Here is a 24,565-nt window from a genome sequence, read left to right as displayed (position 1 = left end):
TCTAAGGTTGAGCCACGAGAACAAATATTAGTGATATCTCTGAAATCAATATTTAAGGCTGATTCCTTGTGATTCACATTTAAGAATAAGAGCTCTGCTTGAATTTGCACAGCAGAGAGGAATATTCAATATTCCCATGAGTAATAAGAACAAGGGGATCATACATGACCTTACTCAATTTCATTAAAAGAGAGCAATATATAGTCTCTAATCAATATGAATTGAAAAAAATTACTTGCTGAGTTTAATAAATCTAGAAAATTTAATAAACTGCATAACATGAAATTCTAATATTTTCTGACTACATCAAAATAGGGTGATTTTTGCTTGTCCTGCCATCTGAAACTGCACAAATAGTGATTATCTTATTATCTTTCCCTTCCACTGGAAGTTCTACTTTTATTTTTTATGAAGATTCTGGGTTTATTTATTTGTCTTTTTTTTGGAAGTTCTACTTTTAGATTGGACAACAGATGAAATGCTAAGATTTTCAATATAAAAAAATGGATTGTTTATCCTGCCTTTGGAATATGTACATAGAGTGATTACCTCTTTACTCCTCCACTGAAGTTACCCTACTTTGACACCTCACCACAGTATAGAGGTAAACCATAATTCTTGAATATTTTCCCAGGGGAATATATATGAAGTTTAGCAATGGCTCCTATGCTGTAGAGGTTTTGAATGTGGCCTTGGTGAAAAGCTGCTTGTCTTTTCTCTGATAACCAGCCCTGCTAAGTTTGGAGACGTTCACCCCAAGGCTTGTTGGTGGTTGATCTGATTTTTAGCTCCATCAGCTCTTAAAAAGTCGACCAGGTCAGTGAAGTTGTGACATCCATCTACTAATAGTGTCCACATACTGTCTAAGTAGCCACATGTCATTCCTCCATGCACGTGCAATATGTGTATTATATATTTTAGATATTATAGTAAGTGAGAGAGGGAAAAGAAAAGGAAAAGTGAGGCCAAAGGCCGAGAGAGAATTATGAGGAAATGTGATTAAAATAAGAATGAGAAGAAGGCAACGTCAACATTAAAATATTTTTCATAGTTAAAGGAGCACGGTGTAGTAGACACAGCACTGAAAAGGATGTAACAAAATTTAGCTATATGACCCTTGACAAATAACTCAATCTCTCTGAGTTTCAGTAAAAAAAAAAGTGACATTTTTGTACTATCTAACCTCACAGGATTGATGTGAAGAACAGCATCAGGACTTTGGCAGGTCCATTTTCTCATTAAGGTGGTGACTCTATCCAAGCAGACATTTTAGCCACTCTTCACCTTTTTATGTTGTGTCATTCTTGTCTATATCCTTCTATAAATATCTGGTATAAGATCTACCAAGTGTGCTGGATTTTTTCCTCTGGCATCTAAAATATTTTCTGATGTGAGTATGGCACTCAATATATCCATCCATCTTTTATCACTTACTCTTTATGATCGTTGCAAATTTTTTTTCTAGTCATACATGCCCTTCATGTATTTTATGCTAGTTCTCAAGCACCCACCGTTATTGTAGCCAACTTAGGACCACCAAATATGAGTTGTTTTGTGTAGACTACCAAGAAGAGCTATTTTCAAAGCAAAAAGTTCCTACAAAAATTAAAAAATGATAAAAAAAAAAAAGCAAAAGCAAACAGACAGAATAAGAGATAATATTCTTTAAAGACTACTGTTAGGTACAGTCTCTCATTCAGGAATTATATTTAGAAGGTATATAGAATGTTAATTATGAACATGAGTGATTCCATTCACTGATATTCAAGTCCACTGACCAGAATGATTTATCCAAATAACATTTTAAGCCTGGGGCCTTTAGGTAGCTGAGGGGCCTGGGCTCTATAACCTAAGGAATTTAGTGCCTAAGGTAAAAAATCTTTTACCAGGAATGAACAGTTATCTAGCCAAAATTCTGGAAAGAGAAGAAATAAACTATTCCATAAAGAAAATAAAAAAAGCTAAGAAGAATCTTTCCTTTCATTTTTTTTTGTTTATTGGGCCTTATATGGTAGCTACTTGTCCAAAAGAGCTATAAAAACAAAACAAAACACTTCTGGCTTTCAGTCTAAAATAACATGACAAAGTCCACTCTTCTTTTGAGGAACAGATATCACTATAAGTAAGAACTTCATATTGTCATAAGGAATACGTCAAGGCAGATAAGTGAAAAATTTAGAAAAGTATATTGGAAAATGTAAGCTTGAGCAGAACCTTCTAAGGACTTTTGGAATGTGGCTGAAAGGTCACAGGGCTTTTGAATTCTGGGGCATTTGGGAGTTTTTGCCCCTGGTGGAGGAGCTCGTGTCCTGATCTCACTGGATAAACCCCACTTGGACTGCATTTGAAGAACTACAAATAGGTCTGGATGAGTAGCTTTGGAGGGTGGACCTGTGACAGCCTATTGGAGTGACCCAGTGGAGTTGGTGGACTGTACCAACACCCCGGACCCTGGGACAGCAGAGAACATCGTTGGAGCAAGCAGTGAGATCCCCCAAACCCTGTCAAGCTTGCATTTAGCCTAGTATAGTGTAGTGTAAATTTTATCTCCCCTGCCCTGTTTCCCTGCACCACCTAAACCCCCATTTCTTCCCTCCTGTAGCAGTTTAGAGAAGTTTGCCCCATTTCCCACTGGACCCACCTTATTTTATTATTAAAATCCTTTAATGTTACTTCCTACTGTCTCAATATAACCCCACAAAAAGTTAATTAGTTTCCCTGGCTAAGTTAAGTGTTTACTGTCACATCAAGTATTCCTGTCTCCCCCCCATTCCCCTATTTCATCATCAAGCCAGAAATGAGAGCCAGAAAGAAATTCTACCACTATATGCTCAATGAAATTGTGCCTGGCAGCAGTGGGAAGAGACTCCCCATCCCATGAGTCAATATCCATCTCAGCAACATTTCATGGACTATCATCTGGCACAGACGAAGGGTCCAGAGGAGCAACTTTCAGCATCCCACAAAGGAGCATCTTCCCCACTGAAGACATGGATATTTGGGAGAGAATATGCTCCCAATGTGGGAAATTGCTTATTCCTACACTTCTTACTATGAAATTTCATCAAAATAATTTTGCTTAGGAATCAAGTTACTTGCTCAGGTTTATACAGAATGTTGTTTTAGAGACAGGACTTAAACATATATCTTCCTGGCTTTGAGGCCAGATTATTTTTACTACCATTATATTATTATCATCCTCTTTATCATTATTATTGTAGTTTATAATTTGTTGGGAAGCCTGAGAGAAGCTATAGAGATCGATACTCTATAAGCAGAGACTAATCTGAGTGGCCTGGGTGGTCGTTGGACACAAAGAATGAAACAGACTGGAAGCACGGCTTGTTAGCTCATTGTACTTCAAGCAATACTGAAGTCGCTACTTTATTATAAAGGAAATTAAAGATCCCCTTCCCCCAAAAGCCAAGAAAGTTTCCCACAGTTACAGAGAGCAAGATTTTTACTATAGTCAAAACAAAAGCCTTAGAAGCCTTCAGGCGTAGACAAAAACCTATGCTAAACTATCAACTACATGTGTTATCATTAAGTGGAGCCTGGGACATCTCCGTTAGGTCGGAAAGCCCTGTCAGTTTCTCAGCCTTGATGGTATTAAACAATTTTTTGAGCCTCATTATTTTACTTTAATTCTGGGCAAAATGCCCTGCCAAGGGTTTGGCCTTGGCTGTACCAGCCATCTGTGTTCTCGGGTAAAGGGGAACAGAGTTAGCCCCCCTCCTGCTGGAGTGCTGAGAGCCCAAAGCTTTTTCAATAAGACTATAATGCATTTTGAAGGAAGGTGAGAATTATGAAAGGAATCAAAAGAGGAATCTCAGATTTTTATCTTAGATATCCCACATTTGTCTCGTCCCTATTTAGGGCGGAAAGATAATACACGGCTCTGCTGGTCTGTATTGATCTTTTGAGGGGGTCCAGATAAAAATATCTACTTGAGATTCTAATTTCTCTTAATAGCTCCCGACAAGAAGCCAAGAACTTTCATTATCAGTTGGAATCTTTTTGTTTCTATACATTATACAAATTACAATTAAAAATAATACCTGCTATATTATTTTTTCTAAAAGACATATACTAAAATTACGTAAAATATTTTTGTAAATAAAATGCCTAGAATAATAGTAAAAATTTTCATGCCTTCTGAATAACTATGGCAAATGAGACTGGCATTTTGTGCTATCGGTGTTTTGTAAGCTTTCCCTTCCAAATTGTACAACCAACCAACCAACAAACAAAAAAACATTTTGATCCTTGAGAACCAATTGACCTCGGGTGTAATTTTCTACCAGTGCACGAGTTTATCTTAAGTATCTTGCCTTTCCTCAGGCTGATGACTTAAATCACACACTGTATTGGCTCAGTTGTGCTCATAAATCTCTCTCATTTTGCTGCTCGTGCAGGTCCAGGTGTTACTGCTGCTTTTGATGTCACTCTGGTTATTATTGCTTCCTACCTCCCTTTAGCATTCTGAGCTATTTCCACTGGAGTGTCTGATGGGTGATTTATGAGAGGTTTGTGACCTATGCATAGCAACGAGACTGGAAAAGATGGGCAAAAGAAAAAAAAGTCAAGAGGGAAGTATTCACGAAATGCCTGCAAATACTTCTCTTCTAAAAATATTCTAGTAGTCATCCTGTTTTCCTTCTCTGAATGGTATTGTTTAGTGGTTTCTTCTTTTGCAACGCAAATCACAATATCTCAGAATCATTGAGTACTAGAATTGGAAGAGATCTTTAGAATCTCTCAGACCCAATTCAAAAAGAAAGGAATCCTTTCAGGAATACCTGGATGAAAGGTGGTCATCAAGCCTCATTTTGAAGTCCTGTCCTCCCCCTACACACACACACAATGGGGACAATCCACCACTTCCCATGACTAGCCAATTTTTCCTCTTGTCAGGTTTCAATTTGACACTTTGTTTCTTGCTGCTATTTAAATATGCCTTTAATTCTACTTGAATCAGACCTGTTTCTCAGATTTTGTACCCTTAACAATGAATAGAGAGCTTTCCAAATAATATTCAATTTTCCACAATGTTTATGAGATCCTAAATATCAATCTCCAATGAGAAAACCTCAAGTCAAAATGACTTTGAAGGTAGCTTATTTACAAATGAGAAGAGAGAGAGACTAAGAAAATTAGAGAGAGGATAAGAAAAGATAATTAATCTAACACACTAAGTAATTTGCTCTGATTCCTGGTTCAACCCAGGCAGGTCTAAGTATTCCTCAGTCAGAAAAGGCTCAGCCTGGATCCAAGGACCAGAGAGCCAGAGGGCTGAGGGTGAATGAAGCAGAAGCTTCAGTCACAAGGCCTCTCTTGAAAGGAGAGTTCCTTTACAGAAATCCAGGAAAGATCAGTCTTTACACTCACCACATGTAGTTCCAAGGGAGAGATTAAAAGCAGTCTCACCTAGTCCAAGGTCTCAGCCAGTGCTCCTTCAGGTCCAAGCCACAAACAAGAAGAGCTCCTTCAGATCCAAAATATGAACAAGAATAGGGCCACGGGAAGTTGTCATTCCCTTTTAAAAGGGCTTATTTTTCGGCACTTCCTGTGCCTTCCTCCTAGTTTACGTGTCCAATTACAACAGATACTTTGCTTAGAACTGCCCAGGGGACAGTAAGTCAATTCTGATTTGTCACCCATTCTTGCACACGTGGGTCACAGACTTCCTACTTGAGAATTAAGTGGGGTCGTTTTCACCTTTGGTGATTAAATCTAAGAATGGGGAGGGGGGTAGATTTAAACTCATCACACTACCTGTAAAAAAAAAAGCCAAAATTAGGCCCAGATGGAAAAATTGTCTATTGATTTGTCCAGGATATAAGGGCTGGTAATAATCATGTCATTAAGAGACATCCTGTGGTTCCCAGCCCAAACTCAATTATCTCCTCTATTCCAAGCATAGCAAAATATTTTACAGTGGTAGGTCTCTATTCAGCTTTCTTCTGAATCCCTGTTCATGAAAATTCAAGGCATATATTTGCCTTCACCTGGAAAGGTTCCCAGTGGATATAGTGTCAACTACAGAGGGATTCGTGGAAAGTTCCACCTTGTTTTCACAGATTTAAAGGCAAGATTTGGAAAGTATGAAGTTTGAGGAAAGCCGTTTGATAAATTTTATGGATGATTTGCTCTTGGCCTCACCAAATGCCACAGTATGCCAAGAAGACAGCAAACATCTACTTTTAGAGCTACATAAAAGAGGTCACAGGATCTCTAAGGCAAAGGTTCAGTGGTGTTTCCCTAGAGTGGAATCTTCAGGGTTCATTTTAACTGCTGGTACCCACTCCATTTCCCCTAACTACATTGAGGATATTCAAAAATTGTGTGCATCTTCCACTAAGAAATAGTTGAAGGCAATTCTTGAAGCAACAGGATTTTGGAGGCAGTGGATCCCTTGCTCCAGGATAATCACCAAGCCCCTTATTGCTCTAACAAAGAATTCAGTTCCTGAACCCCTTAAATTAGAGGCAGAACACCTGTCAGCTCTTTCTAAATTAAAACAGGCTGTCCTGTCTGCCCCTGCTCTAGGTATCCAAGATTACAACAATCCATTTACTTTGTATGTACACGAACAGAGAGGGGTAGCTTCAGGTGTTTCAACTCAATCTTTGGGACTTTCTCAGTGTTCAGTTGCTTATTATTTGGCCCAGCTGGACCCAGGAGCTTCAGGAGAACCAACATGTCTTAGAGACATAACTGCCACAGCCTTATTGGTAACTAAATCTGCTGATTTAGCCTTGGGATGCCCATTAACCATACTATGCACACATGAAGTGGAAGCATTGTTGCTAAGACATAGAACACAGGCATTTTCTGATCAGAGACTTGCAAGGTATGAGGTAACCTTGTTAGGTAATGAGACTATTACCTTAAAACACTGTAGAGTTCTAAATCCTGCAACCTTGCTTCCTGATTTCCCAGTTTCAGGAGAACCATTATACAGTTATGAATCTTTAGTGTCTATGGCTGAAAAGCCTCAAGATAATCTCCTGGACACTCATTTAAATAATCCAGACTTGGTCTTATTCATTGATGATTCTTCTTTCATGAGGGCTGGCATATGCTACACTGGAGCTGCTGAAGTCACAGAATTTGCCAGTCTCTGGTCTGGTTCACTGCCCACAAATATAAGTGCTCAATGTGCATAACTGATATCTCTGAAGCATGCCCATATAGCCAAAGTTAAGACAACAATTTATACAGACTTTAGATATACCTTTGTAATATGTCATGTAGGAGGCATGTTTTGGCTTCAAACGGGATTAACATCAGATGGAAAATGTACAGCTAATGCAGAAATTATTAATGAATTTCTTTCTACCCTTTGGCTCCCTGAAGCCCTGTAGTTCATTGCTCTGCCCATACAGGTGGCACTGACCCTATCTCTAGGGGGAATGACCAGGTAGGTATCACTGCAAAGGTAGCAGCCTTAGAAGGGCCTGAGTTAATTTTAACATTAATAACTACTGATGATTTAAATTCATCCCTTTCTTATAATGAAAAGAAGTGGGGAAATGGAAGCAAAAATTTAAGGCTAAACAGATAGAGTATGGGTGTTCTTTAAAGGAAAACCCCTTCTCCCTAGAAGTTTTTAATCACCAAACCTGCCAATCCATACATAAAATTGGTCACTTTGGTACCCAGGGCACTGTGGACTCTGTTAAAAGAGTATGGAAAGCCCCTGGCATAACTACCATAGCCTCTAAAGTGTGTACAACCTGCCCTACTTGCAAAACATTCAATCAGCACTCAGGAATTACACAATTATAAAAAAACTTTTTACAAAAAGTTATATGTAAACAACTGCAAAAACCAATGTAATCAAGACAATTCTAACTAAATTAATTGACTTATTCAGTGCCATACCAATAAAACTACCAAAAATTACTTTCTAGAATTAAAATAATAACAAAATTCATCTCTAAGAACTATCAAGTGAATTAAGGAAAAAATGTGAAGGATGGTACCCTAGCAGTACCATATCTTAAATTGTACCATAAAGTAGTATTTATCAAAACAATCTGTTACATGCTGAGAAATAGAAGGGTGCCTCAGTGCAATAGTTGAATGGATAGATGACTTTAGCAACCTACTATTTGATAAACCCAGAGATCCCAACTTTTAGGATAAGAACTCACTATTTGACAAAAACGCCTGGGAAAACTGGAAAACAGTATGGTAGAAACTAGGTATAGACCCACATCTCACATCTTATTCCAAGATAAAGTAAGAATGAGTATATGATTTAAATATAATGGATGGTATTATTAGTAAATTAAGGGAACATAGAATAGTTTACCTGTAAGATATATGGAGAAGGGAAGAATCAATGGCTAAACAAGAATTAGAGAAAATTACAAAATGTAAAATGAATAATTTTGACTATATTAAAAATGTTTTATACAAACAAAACCAACATAACCACAATTAGAAGGGAAACAACTGGGAAAAAATTATAACCAATTTCTCTGATAAAGATCTCACTTCTAAAATATATAGAGAACTAAGATAAATGAATAAGAATACAAGTCATCCCCCTAGTTGACAAATGGCCAAAGAATATAAACAAGCAATTTTCAAATGAAGGAATGAAACTCATCACTAACCATATGAAAAAGTGTTCTAAATTGTTCTTGATTAGAGAAATGCAATTTAAAACAACTCTAGGGTACTGGCTCACACTTAGTAGATTGGCCAACAGAAAGTGATAAATGCTGGAGTGGATGTGGTGAAATTGGAACACATGCTTGGCAGAGTCGTGAAATGATCTAACCATTTTGGACAGCAATTTGGAACTATGTCCAATGGGCTATAAAACAATACACACACATGTATGTACATACACGCACACACACACACACACACACACACACACACTTTGATCTAGTATCTATACCCAGGAAAGGTAAAAAAATGGAAAGCACCTACTCATACAAAAATATTTATAGCTGCTCTTTTTGTGGTGGCAAAAAAATTGGAAATTAAAGAGATATTCATCAATTTGGAAATGGTTAAAAAATTGTGGTATATGATGGTGATGGAGTACTACTGAGCTATAAGAAATGATGAATAGGATGATTTCAGAAAAGCTGGAAAAATCTACATTAGTTGGTGCAGAGTGAAATAAGCAGAACGAGGGGAACACTGTACACAGTAACAGCAATATTGTGGAATGGTTAACTGTGATAGACTAAGGTACTTTCAGCAATGCAATGAGAGGGGACAATTCTTAGGAACTTATGGCAAAGAATTCTACCCACCTCCAGAGAAAGAACTGTTGGGAGTCAGAATTCAAAGCACACAATTTTTCACCGAAGTCTGTTATTTTTATTTTTTATTTTTTTTGCAGTTTGGGTTTGCATGATTATTCTCACAAAAGAGAACAATATGAAAGTATGTTTTACATCATAGTAATACATGGATACCCCAGATAAAATTGCTTGCCAACTTTGAGAGGGAGGAGGGAAGAAAGGGAGGGAGACAATTTGGAAAGCATAAGCAGGGTTAGTACTTATGCTAAAACTGATGAGGACCCTGGTGGCAAGTCTGTGTGGCTGGAAGGCAGTGATACAGGAGACACATTTTGACATGACTTGGGGGGGGCATTTCACTGCCACAGAATAGAGATGAGACTATAAAATGCACAGTGGGATGTACTCATCCACCCTTTAGCAATCAAGAACTCTGCACTCTGGTACAGCTCGAGTTCTCTGATGATTACCATGTGGGACAGTTTAATTAAAAAAAAATCACTAAAAACAACCAGTCTAGAAAGGTCTCTTGTGAAAGTAAATACAAATAAACATTAGCACATAATCTCAACCTCCCAGATCCATTTTTCTTGGGTTAGGGAGGAAAAATGATCAATATTTAGATTTTCATTATTTGTTAAATGACAGCTTGCTGCAACAGCCCCTGAGAGGGCTGTCCTACTGGCTGGACTGGCTCATAGGAGTAACTGGAATAGCTGCTTCTTTCAACTTCCCACATTGGTCACTTCTTACCACGTCCCCATCCCTAACCCCCAACCAGGTCCTTATTGTGCCAAACCACCCAGCAGGTATTTTGACTAATGTGGTTGAGGGGAGGGTCCACAGGAGAGAAAGGAATTGGTCTGAAATAGTAAGGAAATGAGAGAAGGAACCATCAGTCCCCCACCTGCAGCTGATCCCTAAGGCAATGGTCAGTGTATGGAGCAGGCAGGGGAGAGATGTGCTGGGGACAGTGAAAAGGGAAGGACTGGCTACTGCTGGCATGTGCTCGTAGCCTGCTTTTTACTTCTTGGCCTTGCCTTGAGCTGCCACAGCCTCCATGGCTTTGTGAATGGTCTCTTCATCCCCAAGGAACTGCATGGGCTTGATGGGTTTCAGATTCTTGTCCAACTCATACAGGATAGGAATGCCAGTGGGCAGGTTCAGCTCCATTATTGCTTCTTCGGACAGACCCTCAAGATGTCTGACAATCCTTCCAAGGCTATTGCCATGGCTGCAATCAGAACACGTTTTCCTTCCTTGATCTGGGGGACGATTTCCTCATTCCAGAAGGGTAGAGCCCGGGGAATGGTGTCTTTCAGGCTCTCACAGGAGGGCAACTGATCCTTGGTAAGATCTGCATAGTGCTGGTCCTTGTTGATGTTGCTGTAGAAGGGGCGGTTGGCCTCCATCAGAGGTGGTGGGATATCGTAGGATCGTCGCCAGATCTTGACCTGGGCCTCATGTGTGCTTAGCAGCCGTCTCTGCTGTGTTGAGGCCCGTCAGACCTCCATAATGCTGCTCATTGAGATGCCAGGTCCTGACTACAGGCAACCACATCTGGTCAATGGCATCTAGTACTATCCAAAGAGTACTAATTGCTCTCTTCTGGACAGAGGTGAAGCAGATATCAAATTCATAGCCAGCATCTCGCAGTGCTTGGCCACCACACTGGGCCTCTTGGTGCCCCGCAGGGCTCAGGTCCGTGTCATACCAGCTGCTGAAGTGGTTCTCCAGGTTCCAGGCGCTGTCTCCATGGCGGATCAGCACGAGCTTATAGGCGGCCATGGTAGGCAGAGGATGGGCACAGCAAGTACAGAAGATGGAGGGGATGGGACAGGTGAGCACTGAGATCTCAGGAACCCTTTTCAGTGGTAAAAACATAAGTCCTAATGGATGCTAGGTTTGCCACCAGATCCATTGAGATCACATGTTGCCTTAACAGCCTTTTGTACCTTTTGTGCCTTTTTGCCTTTGTTAATTGTCACATAGATGGTGATGGATAGACTCCAAACTGGTTACATCCTGTATACAACCTTTGGAAAATTGAATGAGCTAAATATTGATATATTTATTTTGGTTTTAAGGGGTCCTCAGAAATGATTTTCAGATATCTAGTAGCATCCAGTACCTCTGACTGATCCTTTGCCTGCCTCTAAGATTTTTGTAACAAGAGGTAAGGGTTCATTTGTAGTTGAAATGAAGTGCAATAGCACTGTTTCATTTCCTTATCTCCACATTTATTAAAAATGTAATGGATAAGGCATCTAAAGTGATTTTCACTATTTGGTCCTTGGCGCCACGTAAATTGGTGGGGCATATTGGAGACAGGTTTTTCATCCTGTTACAGTCTCATACCAGAGGGAGGTTTCCCAAGAGGCTTAGTTACCTCAAAATGGATTATAATCTCATCTGGTAGGTGGGGAACAATTTTCCTGGGAAGCCTAGTAGCTTTTGAACAGGGTTTTTTTATATTTTTCACTCTTCAGCTTACTCTATCATTCCACCACAATGATCTAAGTTCTTGGTGGCATTTAGACCCAAAAGGTTTTCATCAGTAGTACAGTGGTTTGTGTTCTTTTTCTGGGCTCCTCTGCCAAATTTTGGAATGATGGCCGTAATACTTTGTTAAAAATATCTCTGCCAAGGTTGAAAGATTGGTTACATCTGTAGAATTTGTGACAAGTATTCATGAGCTTCAAAAGTTTTAAAAGGCAGACAGCAACTTAAGTGAATCCTACATTATAGCGGGTTTGTTTACTATTGTCATTAACTGGGCTATTAGAATTTGGGGGAATTTTGGTATTTCTTTGAATGTGCATTACCTGCAGTATTACTTTGTGAAAATCTTTTGCACTCACACTGTGGATCATTGCCAAGTTAAGAAGGAAATGGATCTCATTTGGAGTGAGAAACCTTTGTATTCTACCTTTCCTTGGCTGACACAGCAATTCACTGATTCTAAGCTATATATTTTTTATATTTAAAACATTTTTCATTATTCTTTTTCCTTGTATGTGCAATATAGTATTTGAATATTCTTTTTTCTCTCATTTTTGTACTTTGAAGCACATATTACAAGTATTAAGGTTTTTTGATTTTTACACTAGGGTAAATTTTAAAATGTCTATTAGCTCTAATGTCAATGCATACCCCAAAGCTTTAGACTACAGAAACCTGCCATTCATTGTTTAAAAATTATGGGACTTTGCTTAATTATTGTGTCTGATTTCAGGAGAAGGGAGAAGAGCCACTGCATAGTTCCAAGGAAGCACAAAGTAAACCTGCATAGTGGCAATCAAGCAGTTGGTCAGAGACCAAACCAATGGGATTGATGACATTCTGTGCCAAGGACAAGAGGACTTGAATTTGTTTGGGGTTCAAGGTTGTGGCTGTTTGACATAGATTAGAAGCAGGTCTTCCCCAAGACATATTCCACCAAGTACCTAAGTTTGGCAGGCATCCTGGCTCCCCTATCCTTGAGAAAAAAGGTAAAATCAGACCAGGGAATGCTATTTCCCATTTGCTGCTAAAATCTAGTCCCTTTTTTTCCTTTTATACTGTGGCAAACATTCTGTATTCCTGGCTGCTGACTGGGTAAGTGCATATTTTTTTGTTTGTTTTGCTTTTAAACCCATAACTTCTGTGTATTGGCTCCTTGGTGGAAGAGTGGTAAGGGTGGGCAATGGGGGTCAAGTGACTTGCCCAGGGTCACACAGCTAGGAAGTGTTGGTTAAGTGCATATTTGCTACTACAGGCCAATAGGATATAAACCACTTTAATTGGGCCCTGATTCGAGGATCTGTTAAAGGTTTATTTTTCCTTTACTTAGAATTTTTTTATATATGAGACTTTGATATTTTATATTTCATCCAGAAGTTATTTTTTCTCTTTTATTTAGATTTTTTGGACATTTTTGATTGTCTTTTGCCAATGGATGCATATACCTTATAATTCAGCCATGTATCTCTGTGTGATCCCTGTTTGTCAACATCCTGCTCAGGGGGGAAATGTATTTTTATCCTATAATGAAAAGTTTAAATTCTTTTAAGAGTAATTTTAGGATAAGAAACTGGCTACCTCCCCAAATCCAGAAAGTGAACTGTTTGGAGAAGGCATCATGAAGATTCCTGCAGAGATCACACACTGCATCAAAAGATAAAGAATGAACTTTGGAATACGGTGAATTGAACTGGGGTGGGGGGTGTTGAACACATTTGTTTTGAATGTACACTCTTATGCCAAAGGGGACTGCCCCTAAATTGTTTTTTTTTTTGTCAATGTGGCAATCATTGGTTTTGTTATTTGTCTCTTTTATTTCCCTTTTATTCCCAAATTATTGTAATTTCCCCTTAGAAAATGCAATATTGTATATACCTATAGTTAAAAAATCTCTAGAGTTTTAAGTTATGTTTAAAATGATCCCTTGGGGATAGTGGTCTTTAGCCTCCTGGGGTCTCAAGTCTTGCTGCTCTCAGGGGCAAGCTCCTGGTGGTCCCAGTTATCTGCCAAGAAGCTAGATTTTGCCTTGGCTCCCTTCCCCCCCCCCCCCCCCCCCGGTTGCTCTAACTCTGCTGCGCAGCCTCTGACTCTGTAACTGTGGGTGGGGAGGGGGATGGTTGATCAGCTCGTGTTTTGATCGGAGCTATTTTCCCCCCTTATAGCATGGAAATGCCCAAATCCCGTGTACCTTTGGTATTGTGCCCTATTGCCTTCTTTCATCTGGATTTGTTTTTTTTGTCCTTTGGAGGTATGCTGGTGGTTAGTGGTAAGGAGAGTCAAGCTCCCTGCTTCTACTCTGCAGCCATCTTAAACTGGAAGTCTCTGGACTTTGACATTCATGTCAATGTGGCACTCTGTCTCCTTTTTTCCTTACAATGATTGGGGGCTTTGGACTTCTCTGACTATGTCACTCCCACTATTCTAGGGGCTTCCTATTTCCTCCAGGACCAAATACAAACTCTTCTGTTTAGCTTAGGAAGCCATGTCCCACCCTCCAAATTTTATATATTATGTTACATTATCATATATTGTATAGTATATATATTATAATTATTATTTTCATAAAAATGTTTTGAGCTTAATCCTTTAAAATCCTCTGACCACTTCTTAAGGTTCTTGGCATTAGACAAAGTGGAGAAGATGGGAGAAAAAAAGATTCTTTAACTCAGTTTCACCCCATCACAAATGTGCATTAGGGTTATTGAGAATGGATTTGAGAATCAAGAAAGTGGAAGTAAGAGGATCAATTCAGGTTAGGTTAGTTAGATAAGGAAGGTGAGTCTGATTTGTATTCATGAACTGATAAAAATGTTAACTGGCCCAGAGTCAAGTACAGATTCCTAAGGGCCTCCACTAGAAAGTCCCTTCAGAGTTAGGAATTCTTGTGGCCCCCTTGGGCAGTCTACTGAAATCCATGGATCCCTTCTCATAAGCTTATTTTTTAAGAATTCAAGGAAACCCTAAATCTCAGCTAGAGATTGGCAAAACCAAAGATGTTGGTTTCTCCCATGTGAGTTCACAGCTCCCTTGAAAGCTAACTGAGGATCCCATACAGGTCAATGTTAAAAAAACCCACTCTAAGTGGACATGGAAACTCAAATGAAGACTCTTTGGATTCAGTCAGCCAACTCATTTGTCCCATCATCTAGCTCATGCCTCTCCATCTTTCCCACAAGAGAAGCATGAGAGACTTCATCCAGATTTTAGCAAATGACTTAATCACCTCCGTGTCCCCCATCTATCAGTCTAGTAATTCTGTCCAAAAAGGCTGAAGGGAGTTCAGTAGTTGGTCTGATGTGACCTACCATGCTTTTCCTGATGTTTTTGTCCCTTTAATAATATATTCTAGAATGTTACTAGGAATCCTAGTCAGACTGACTGGACTCTAGCTTGCAGACTCTGTTATGTTCCCCCTCTAAGGAAATATTAGCAGGACCTTTGCCCTTGGGTGTTCCAGCATTCCTTTCCCTTCCTCAGGGAGCTTCAGAGATCCTAGAATGAGCCTCATCAATCCTATTCCCTGAGGACTTGAATTGGTGAATGGCATTTTGGTCCTATTTCTTTCTGCCCACTGAGTCATTTTGGTTCTATTATTTCCCAGCCAACAACCAGTCTTCATGGAATGTCCTTAGTATATGGGGGAGGTGGGGAGAAGGTAGAGTTGATTTCATTGAGATAGAAAATTGAGGTGAGGATCCCTGAACCAATGCAGATGAAGAACTCTTCTGGAATCAATTCTCCGTAAGGGTTGCATGGGCCACTGAGAGGTCACACAGATTCATCTCTCATGGAGGCAAGATTTGAATCTGCCTCTTCCTGACTCCAGGGATGCTTCTCTATCCACTAGAAAACATTGCCATTTAGAGTATATAGCATAAGAAAACACAATGGCCAAATCAAAGCCATTCCTAATGGATACTGAAAGGAACTCTTCCAAAAAGAAAAATGCTCTGAGCAGCTAAGAGCTCTGAAGCCAACACTGCCATCTGTGAAAATGTGGATAGCCAGAACCGTAAAGCACCCTGGAATAGGCTAAAAAACAGGGAAAAGATCTCTGAGCAGGGATATCTGCCCAAACCTTTCCCCTTACACTCAGGGGACTATGTCATGGCACAGGAGGAGAACAGACCCTCCCTGGCAGGTAAAATTATCCTACAATTCAGTCCAGAGATGAAATCTGCACCCAGTGAGGAGGAAGTCATGGGGGCACAATGAGGTCCAGCCACCAGGCCCTCAGGCACTGTACTAGGGCTTGAGCCTTTCAAGAAAGGACATGAATGTGTGTCCAGTGGGTAAAAGAGGGAGTTTCTGTGCAGGTCACCCCCTGTCTTGGTCTAGATGGGATCAGCAAAGCCCTACATCCTCTTAGGGGGAAAGGACAGCATCTGGTGGAGCACTGAGAAGGAAAGAACCCACTTGGGGAGAACAATGGCAAACTCAGGGAGGTGATGGGCCCCAGTGACTCAGTCTAGGGCAGAAGGCAATTGAGATTGGATACAACAAAAAGATATCTATTCACTGGACTCCCTGGCCTGTAGACTATTTTATTTTATGCGTCTTATAGTGGAAAGAATGACTATCTACTTCCCCAGAGAGAAGGAAGAGGAGGCTCTTGGCTAATCTATGGTCTGTAAAAGATGCAGAGTTAGCACTGTGAGCTCATCTTTTCTCCTAGTCACTGATCTACTCTCCTGGTTCACAGGATGATAAAACCTCCCACCAAACTACCTTGTCTTCCTCACAAGGAAAAAAACTCCTTTTAATTGCTTTTTTCTTCCTTCCAGCTGAGAGACTATTTATCATCCAGACTATTCAGCTCTTTTTTTATTCAATGCACATCCTCTGCAATTCTACTTCATTCATGACTGGCCTACAAAATCTCATTCTGAAGGGCATTGTTTCCAGAATCTCATTCTCCTCCTTACACCAGCGCTGATGCTGATGTCCGGCATGGGGAAGGGAAGGCGAAAAGTATCGAGGTATGTAGCCAGGACAGAGTGCAGAGGTGTAGAGCCAAGTGGAAAAGTATGATGTGGCTAGCCAGTTCAACAACCATCATTAAGAATCACCTACTGAGTGCCTGGCACAGTGTTCATTGCTGGGTACCCAAAGAAAGGCCACCAAAACAAGGAGGTAGCTCACTCATCAGATGGGAGAGGCAAACTGCAACAAGCCTTGCACAAACAAGTAAATGGTAGGCATGATAAATAGGGGAAGGCACTAAGGTTCATGACTGGGGAAGGCTTCCCACAGCAGGTGGCACTTGTTGATATAAGCAACTTTCTGCCTTCTTCCACTCCACAATAATAGAAAGGTTAGCAAGAGGGGAGATTGGAGGGAAAGAGAAAGAGTTCACGTTTGCACAAGTTGAGTTTAAGATGCTTCCAGGACATCTGCTTTGAGATGTGCAACAGGTAGTTGACCATTCAAGACACCCGGAGAGTCATCAGCACAGAGATGCTAATGAAAACCATGGGAGAAAAGAGATCGAGTGAAATAGTGTGGATGGAGAAGAGAAGAGGGTTCTGGCCAGAACATTTGGACACCTAAGGGTGGAGGGCAAGATGATATGGAAGAGCACTGAGAAAAGAAGACAAGTTGGGCTCCAATCTTGGAGAATCTGGAGACGGAAGAGGCCCAAAAACCTAGACAGAAGAGAAATAAAAGGGGAGGGTGAAAAGCTACTGAAAGGTCTAAGAGAATGAAGAGTAAGAAAAGCCTATTTGATTTCACAATTAGGATAACTTTGGAGAGAGCAGATTGGGCTGAATGATGGGGTTGGAAGTCAGCCTGCAGGGTGTCCCCAATAGGGTGAGAGGAAAGGAAGCCGAGGAACCTATTTTAGTCAAGCTTCTCAAAGAGTGTAGCCACCAAAGGGAGGAAAGATATAGGATGATAGTTAGCAGAGATGGACAGATCAGGTGATGGTTTGTTGAAGACCTGGAGGCAAGGTGGACATCTCTACTGACAGAGAAGCTCCCATCATCCAGGAGGGAGAGAGGAAGGATGAGAGAAGGGGCAAGCTTCTGGAGCAGACAGGATTATAGGGAACCATTTGTCCATGGAGAGGGCTTAGGGGTAAAAGAGGAGAGAGAAGCAGAGAGCATCTGAGCCATGTGAGATGAGGAAGAGGAAAGAGTGCTTTCCACAAGTGTCCTCATTTGGATAAAGGGGCAGGGAACTCAGGAGAAGAGGTTAACAGACTTAAACTGATTCATCAAAGGGTTAAACTGAAGGAGAGAAGAGAGTACAGAGTGCAGGGGTGATGGCTGGGGAAAAACTAAAGGTTGAAAGCATCAGAAGCACAAGCCCCAGAGAGAGGTAGAGTCAAATTATTAAATAAAGGAATTTCAGCATGGATGTGGAACATGTGTGTTGGCAAACTCAAGGGTAGGGCCTTCTTGGGGTATAGCTTGTAAAGTGTGAATCAGACTTTCTTTGTCTGGCATCAGCAACTTTTAAAGTGATAACTCCAGAATGCAAAGCACCCCTACTTAACACTAAATAAGAGTGTTTTATGAGTCATTTGCTAAAGTGGGTGATAACTCAATCAGTCAGAAACTTGTGAATCCTATGATAAAAGGCAGACAACTTCAGACAACCCCCTGGTCAGTGTTAGGCAATTTGAAAGCCGTGATTGGCCCCTGTGAAGAGGGGAAGGGGCAAGAAGCCACTGAATTTCTGGGGCTAGAGATCAGCTTCAGAAGTCATCCTCGACAGGTCCTCATCTTCAGCTCAAACTACCTTCAGCAAGGATTTGGCTTAATTGCCGAAGAAAGAGAAACAGTTGCCAACGGTGACAGTGAGTCAGGCATGGGGCTCACCTGTCAGATCTTGGCATGAAGGAGAATTGGAAGCAGTGTTGGCTCCTGAAGTAGGAAGAAGGAACAGAGGATGAAATCACTTTCAAGAAAGTGGTGAACTGTGCCCAAAGGGCTAGAAAATGGGGGGCCCCTCTGACTCAGACATGCCACTGCCAGGTTGTCTCCCAAAGAGATCAATAAAAAAGGCGACGGACTTTTATGAGCAACCATAGTTGTAGCAGCCCCTTTGGGGGTGGTAAAGAGGTGGAAATTGAGGGGGAATGGTGGAACAAGTGGTTGTATCTGAGGGGGTGGGGTACTACGGTGCTGTAAGCAATGATGCATAAGATGGATGGTCTCAGAAAGACAGGGGAGGATTTCTATGAACCAATGCAAGGTGGAGCCAGGAGAGGCAGCTAGGGACTCACTGGGTCACAGTGTAAGGGGGGAGGAAAGGATTTTTTGGTCAAATATATTAAAAGTTGGTCGTCAGGGGAAATTTCCCCAATTAAGGAATAACCTCAAGTCAAAATTGACTTTTATGGGAATTTATTTACAATTGAGAAGAGGTAGAAGAAATAAGGAAATGGGAATCTTACACAGTAGGTAAATTGCTACAATCCCCTAGGTAGATCTAATTAGCCCCCAGCCAAGAGTCAGAGGGCCAGAGGTCTCTATTAAAGGGAAGTTCCTTGAGAGAAGTTCAAGAAGATTCAGTCTTTAAACTCACCACATGGAATTTCAAAGAAGATATTGAGAGCAGTCTCATCAAGGTCTCAAAGTCCGAGCCAGCACTCCTCCACGAACCAGGAAAGCTAGAAGACTCAGCCAGAAGACTTTCTTCTCCAGAAGGTCTCCTCCAGAAGCCTTCACCAGCCTTTCGCCAGCTTTCTTTTCCCACCAGACAGTCTTCATGGCTTTCATGGTGGTTTCCTGTCTCTGCCCCTTTGCACTGGGGCCAATCACAGCTTCCAAATTGTCTAGCACTGTCCAGGTGGTAGTCTTTGTGGGAACTAGTTCGCACCTTCTGGAGGTGTTAATGCTCATCAAAAAGGTTCACACTTTCTGAGGGTGTGAACAAGTATCCTACTGTTTGAGTTAGAAAAAAGAGTGGAACTCTCCTAGTATCTTTTTGGCTTCTCACCTAGCACTACGTAGGGTGTGAATTCACTAAGTGGTTTTCAAGCTTCTCCCACCTAGTTCAAGCTTGTTATCGAAGTTATTGCCAACCAAAGTGTTAACTCCAACTAGGCAAAGAAAACAAAGGATTCCCTTTTCATAAGTGTGAACTCAAAGATAACCAAGAATTCCCTTTTACAGTTGGGAATTGTTTTCCATTACTTTCAGAATAGATTTACATGCCTCTTTTAATAAGCGGTAATTTGCAATGTATTTCAAATCTAATTCATGCCAATTCTCAGGCCATGGGGTTAGTCCTTGTGTCATCTTAGTTTTTCCAACACACTTTTTCCAATCTCTCTTGGATAACACCTTTCCTAACACAAAATAGAAATCATTGAAATCTGGACTGTACATTTTGATCATAGATCTTAGTTCTTTAATTAATTTGGAAGGTTTATCAAAAAAAATTTAGGCGATCTTTTCTTTATTGCTTCAATATCTTCAGTCTTAAACTTAGTATGCCGTTTCACATGAAAAAATATCATTGTCCCTAATAATAGGCAAATCACGTAGTGGTAAGAGAGGAATTGGTTAACTTTCACTCTCTTGGGCCATTTGTTCCTGTTCTAATTTAGTCTTTCTGCTAGCTATATGACCAGAAGCTTCCCCTTGCTGTTTCTGTGCAAGACCATAAGCACCACCAGATTGTATGTACAGTTCCATATTATCAATCTTCAATTGCATCATTTTCAACATCCGTTTACCTTCTGAGTCTTTATAGCACCATGAAATAATAGTCTTAAAACAATATCCCATGCAATAAAACATCCACCTTATTCTATATACAGCATATCCAGTTAACACAATTATTGGTACATGAGCCAAAATATCTAAACCCATTATATCCAGTATCGGTTGAGCAATCTCAAAATTCAAAACAAATTTACAATACCTAGGCATAGTTTTAAACCATAGGTATGGCAAAAAACAGTAATCCTTGCCAGAGTCCAAACAAGACATAATCAATGCAATCTTCCATAATCATCCTTCCTTCTAATGTTGTTATTGACCAGTGGTGTGGTAGTAGCATAGTGGTGTTATTAGCCACAGTGGATTGGCTGATATATATATATACTTTATACAACAATACTTTAACAATAATAGCAATAAACAAAGAAACAACAACAAACAGTAGAAAAAATAAGAAAAAACCCTTCCCTGGGGCTACTTAAAGCTCTATAATATCCCAGCTGTGTGACCCTGGGCAAGTCACTTGACCCCCATTGCCCACCCTTACCATTCTTCCACCTATGAGACAATACACCGAAAGTACAAGGGTTTAAAAAAAAAAGCTCTATAATAACTTGGTTGCACACAAGAATGTTATGAATGAACTGGTGAAGAGAGGAGCCTTTCCTGACTAGTTCACTCCTCCCTCAGAACTTTCAGTTCCCAGCCAGTCGCTATAGCCCTCAACAGAATGTTCCCCTCAGAGATGTTTCCACTGTAGCTCTGAGTGTCCAAGGGCTCATTTCCTGTCTCCCTTCTCAACCCACCATCTGGGTGTGCCAAATGACATAAATAAAAAGGGAGGTGGGGGACTCCTGGGGAGAGTGTGAGCAACGGCCAGACAATAACAAACACAAGGGGATCACACCCACTCCCACGAGGGTAAGACTGAACTTGGGGAATGAGTAACAACAGAAAACACAGAACTGGGTAAATGGCAGTTGGGGCTAACTGCCCTTCTAACTAACCAGGGAAATCCAATTACTTTACTGTGGGTCCTTTGGGTTGTAGAGGAGGAACAAGAAGTGTAGGAAAACAGTATAATGAATTAAGGTAAAAGGGAAATGGGGGAGGTTTGTCTATTCTCTCAGAGAAAACTCAACCAACTGTCATTTAGAATGGAGGAGTTAAGCTGGTTTCCCTCTATCACGTGCAGACAAGCAGGCACTCTTGCTGGCATAGGAGAGATTGCTAAGGGCTTGGAGAGAAGGAGTTTTCTCACAACACTGGTGACACTGATCCAAGTTGATCCCTTGATGGATAAAGAGAACAGGAACAAAATCCTTGGTCAGCCAATAAATCCAGTGGGCTAGGGAGAAAGGCTATCTGCAATTTGTCCACCAAATTGCAGAGGTTTAACCTTCTCTCAACCTCTGCTCTTGATGGCTGGTCACTCCCAAGATGTCCAAAAGTTTCACTGGTTGTAGAAAACTGGCAGGCAGGATAACCACTGCAAATCCTCCTCCTTTCAGTCCTGTCAGTTCACACTCTTCCCCAACTCTCTCCTTCTGCATTCTATATAGAATGTCCATGACTGCCAGCCAAGATTTTGCCTTTAGCTGTCTATGTATATATGCATATCTATCTGAACTATCTTTATACTCTATCTTATAAATTGCCCATAAGAAGAGCCAGTAGCTGGAGGTGGAAGGTTCTGAGTTCAAATCTAGCCTCAGATACTGCCTAGCTCTGTGACCCTGGGCAAGTCACTGAACCCACATTGGCTAGCCCTTATTGCACTTCTGCTTTGAAACCAAGACTTAGTATTGCTTCTACAAGAAAAGGGAAGGGTTTAACAAAGCCGAGTGAATAAAGAAGATCTAGGAGACTATTGTTCACAGTAACAGCCATGTTGCCTGCCCACTCAGCTCCTCTGATCAATTCAGAGACAAAGGACCTAGGCTGAAGAGCATTCTCTACCAGGGCTGGAGAGACACCTGAGGATCTCTGAAGACCCACTGGGTCAGCCTTTTGGATCTCATTTCTGGAGGTGTAAACCTCAGTAGTAAGTAGTTTGTGGACTTCCCCTACATTAGCATTGAGTAGGGCTGTATTTGCTTCTGTTGATTCAATTTAAAAGGAGGTAAAGGGAAAGTTCATCCCAGCTATGAGTTTGGGGGTTTCTAGATTCCACATCTACACTACAATGGAAGAAATCCCAAGATGGAGTTTCCTTGAATTTCCTCTGATTACATGATGATCTGAGTGACTGATCTGAAGCTCTACTTCAAAACTCAGAAATGGAAACAATTCCCTTTCCCTTTTGGGACTGCATAAGGTGACATCCTCCCCTGTGGATTACCCGCATGCCTGGTGTTGGCCAGAATGTGAACCTGAAGGCTAGAACAGGGGCGAGGGCACCAGAAAGTAATATAAAGGGTTAAGCAGGTGTGGGAAGCCAATAAGAGAAACAGTCTCAAATAGATAAAAATCTGAGGCTCCTCTTTTGACTCCTTTTCTGATCTATACCTTTCCTTAATGAAAAGCTTTAAGCTGCTAGCAAACCAACAGTCAAGAGGTTTACATTGTCTCCTTTGGTAAGAAATACAACAATTGTCTTTGTTTCAAAAGTAGTTTAGACACTCAAGGTCCAAATTCCTCCAGGAGGGGCATTTCACCCCTGAGAAAATATTCCCTGTCACAGCTTTCTGATAAGGACCCAGCTGAAGTTCGACCTTAGCCTTGCTCTGTTTGGAAGCCACTGAGAATCTTTGCATTTTGATATGACATAATTTGTGTTTCTGCACAAACCTGAAGTTTTGGGGGAGGGGTTCTTTTGCGTGAAGTGAGTCTTGAAGTATATATAATAAATTCCATGCTGCCAGAAACAGAGCTGGAGGCATGAGCTAAAAGATATTGGGTGTCCCATACTTCTTATCAACTAAGCAATCATTATCAGATTATCTGGAGATGATAAAGAGATCTGGAGATAATAAAAAAGATCTTGAGAGGCAGGAAGTTCTCAGTCTCTCCCTCTCTATCTCGGTCTCTCTTTCTCCCTCTCTCTCCCCCTCCCTCCTTTCCTAACTTCTGTGCTGGGGTACAGGCGGGATGAGGAGCACCAGGGGAAAGTTGGATGAGGATATTCTTTCTCCTTCCCTTTCTTCTACCTGACCATATGTAATACATTTGTTAAGGTTTAAGGATGGGCTCTTATTTTAATGAAACCATTTGAATTCGGGCTCCATCCCCTCAGAAGGAAATTCTTGCCAAAGGGAGCAGGAGCTTTGGGGTCAGGCTTGGTAGAAGACCTGCCACTTCCCCATCCTGGAGCCTCGAGCAAGTCATTTCACTGTTGGGGCCTCAGTTTCCCTTCTCCCTTGAGAGGGTTGTGCAGTGGGGCTGACCGGTCTTCCCTCCCTGTATCTGGGTGCCTTTGACCCTGTGCCCAAGTTGGAAAGACGAGCAGGATCTCCCCTGTGGGAGCCCCTCCTGGCTCTGGAGCTGGTCCTGCCACTCGGACAGCCGGATCTCCCACAGATGAATCCATGAACTGTCTGGGAAAGTCTGGCCACAGCTGAGCAACACAGTCCCAAATGGCAAATGCCCTCAGATCCCGGTCAGTGGGAAAGGGGTGAGTTTACTTACTCCCCCGGCTTCCAGGGGAGGGCAAGTGTAGACACGGGCCTGCAGTCAGAGGGGGCAGATGTGAGCAAGCACAGCCACCTCCCGGAACTGGCCTGAGAATCCCTCAAAGCCCCTGTAGCCTGGCTGGAATCTCAGGGTGTTGCCTGGGTTCTTTGGAGGAGCAGCAATGACCAGGAGGGGGCGCTTCGCCTTGCTAGCGGGGGTCACCTGCCTCTCCCCTCCCCGGAGCCCCCGTTCAGAGCATCTCTGCAAGCTCTCAGTTGCCTTTGAACAGCCCTGAACCTCCGGGCTGTGATGCACAGAGATGTCTGTTAGTCCTAACTAAAGGGCTGATACTGTAGCTCTCTGTCTGTCTGTCTGTCTGTCTGTCTCTCTCCTTCCCGAACAGGCTTTCCAGCGGTGACAGGGTCAGCTGGGTGCCAGGGCGGGAGGGGGCGGGGTTCCCCTTTTCTCGGATCTTCTCCATTTATTTCCTCCACTTTGCCTGCC

At 41.4% G+C, this 24,565-nt stretch overlaps 1 protein-coding gene and 1 pseudogene across 1 annotated transcript in view; one reads left to right on the top strand and one right to left on the bottom strand.

The window, feature by feature from the left end:
- Window positions 1-24,565, top strand: part of LOC123239481 (zinc finger protein 420-like) — a 77,486-nt gene that overhangs the window by 36,518 nt on the left and 16,403 nt on the right. The gene's annotated exons all lie outside the window — the stretch shown is intronic.
- LOC123239781 lies at window positions 10,296-11,060 on the bottom strand (annotated as a pseudogene).

This window comes from Gracilinanus agilis, chromosome 3 (genome assembly GCF_016433145.1).
Source record: "Gracilinanus agilis isolate LMUSP501 chromosome 3, AgileGrace, whole genome shotgun sequence".
Taxonomy (NCBI): Eukaryota; Metazoa; Chordata; class Mammalia; order Didelphimorphia; family Didelphidae; genus Gracilinanus; species Gracilinanus agilis.
Note: the sequence above shows the minus strand (reverse complement) of the source record. Positions and strands in the feature narration are given on the sequence as shown.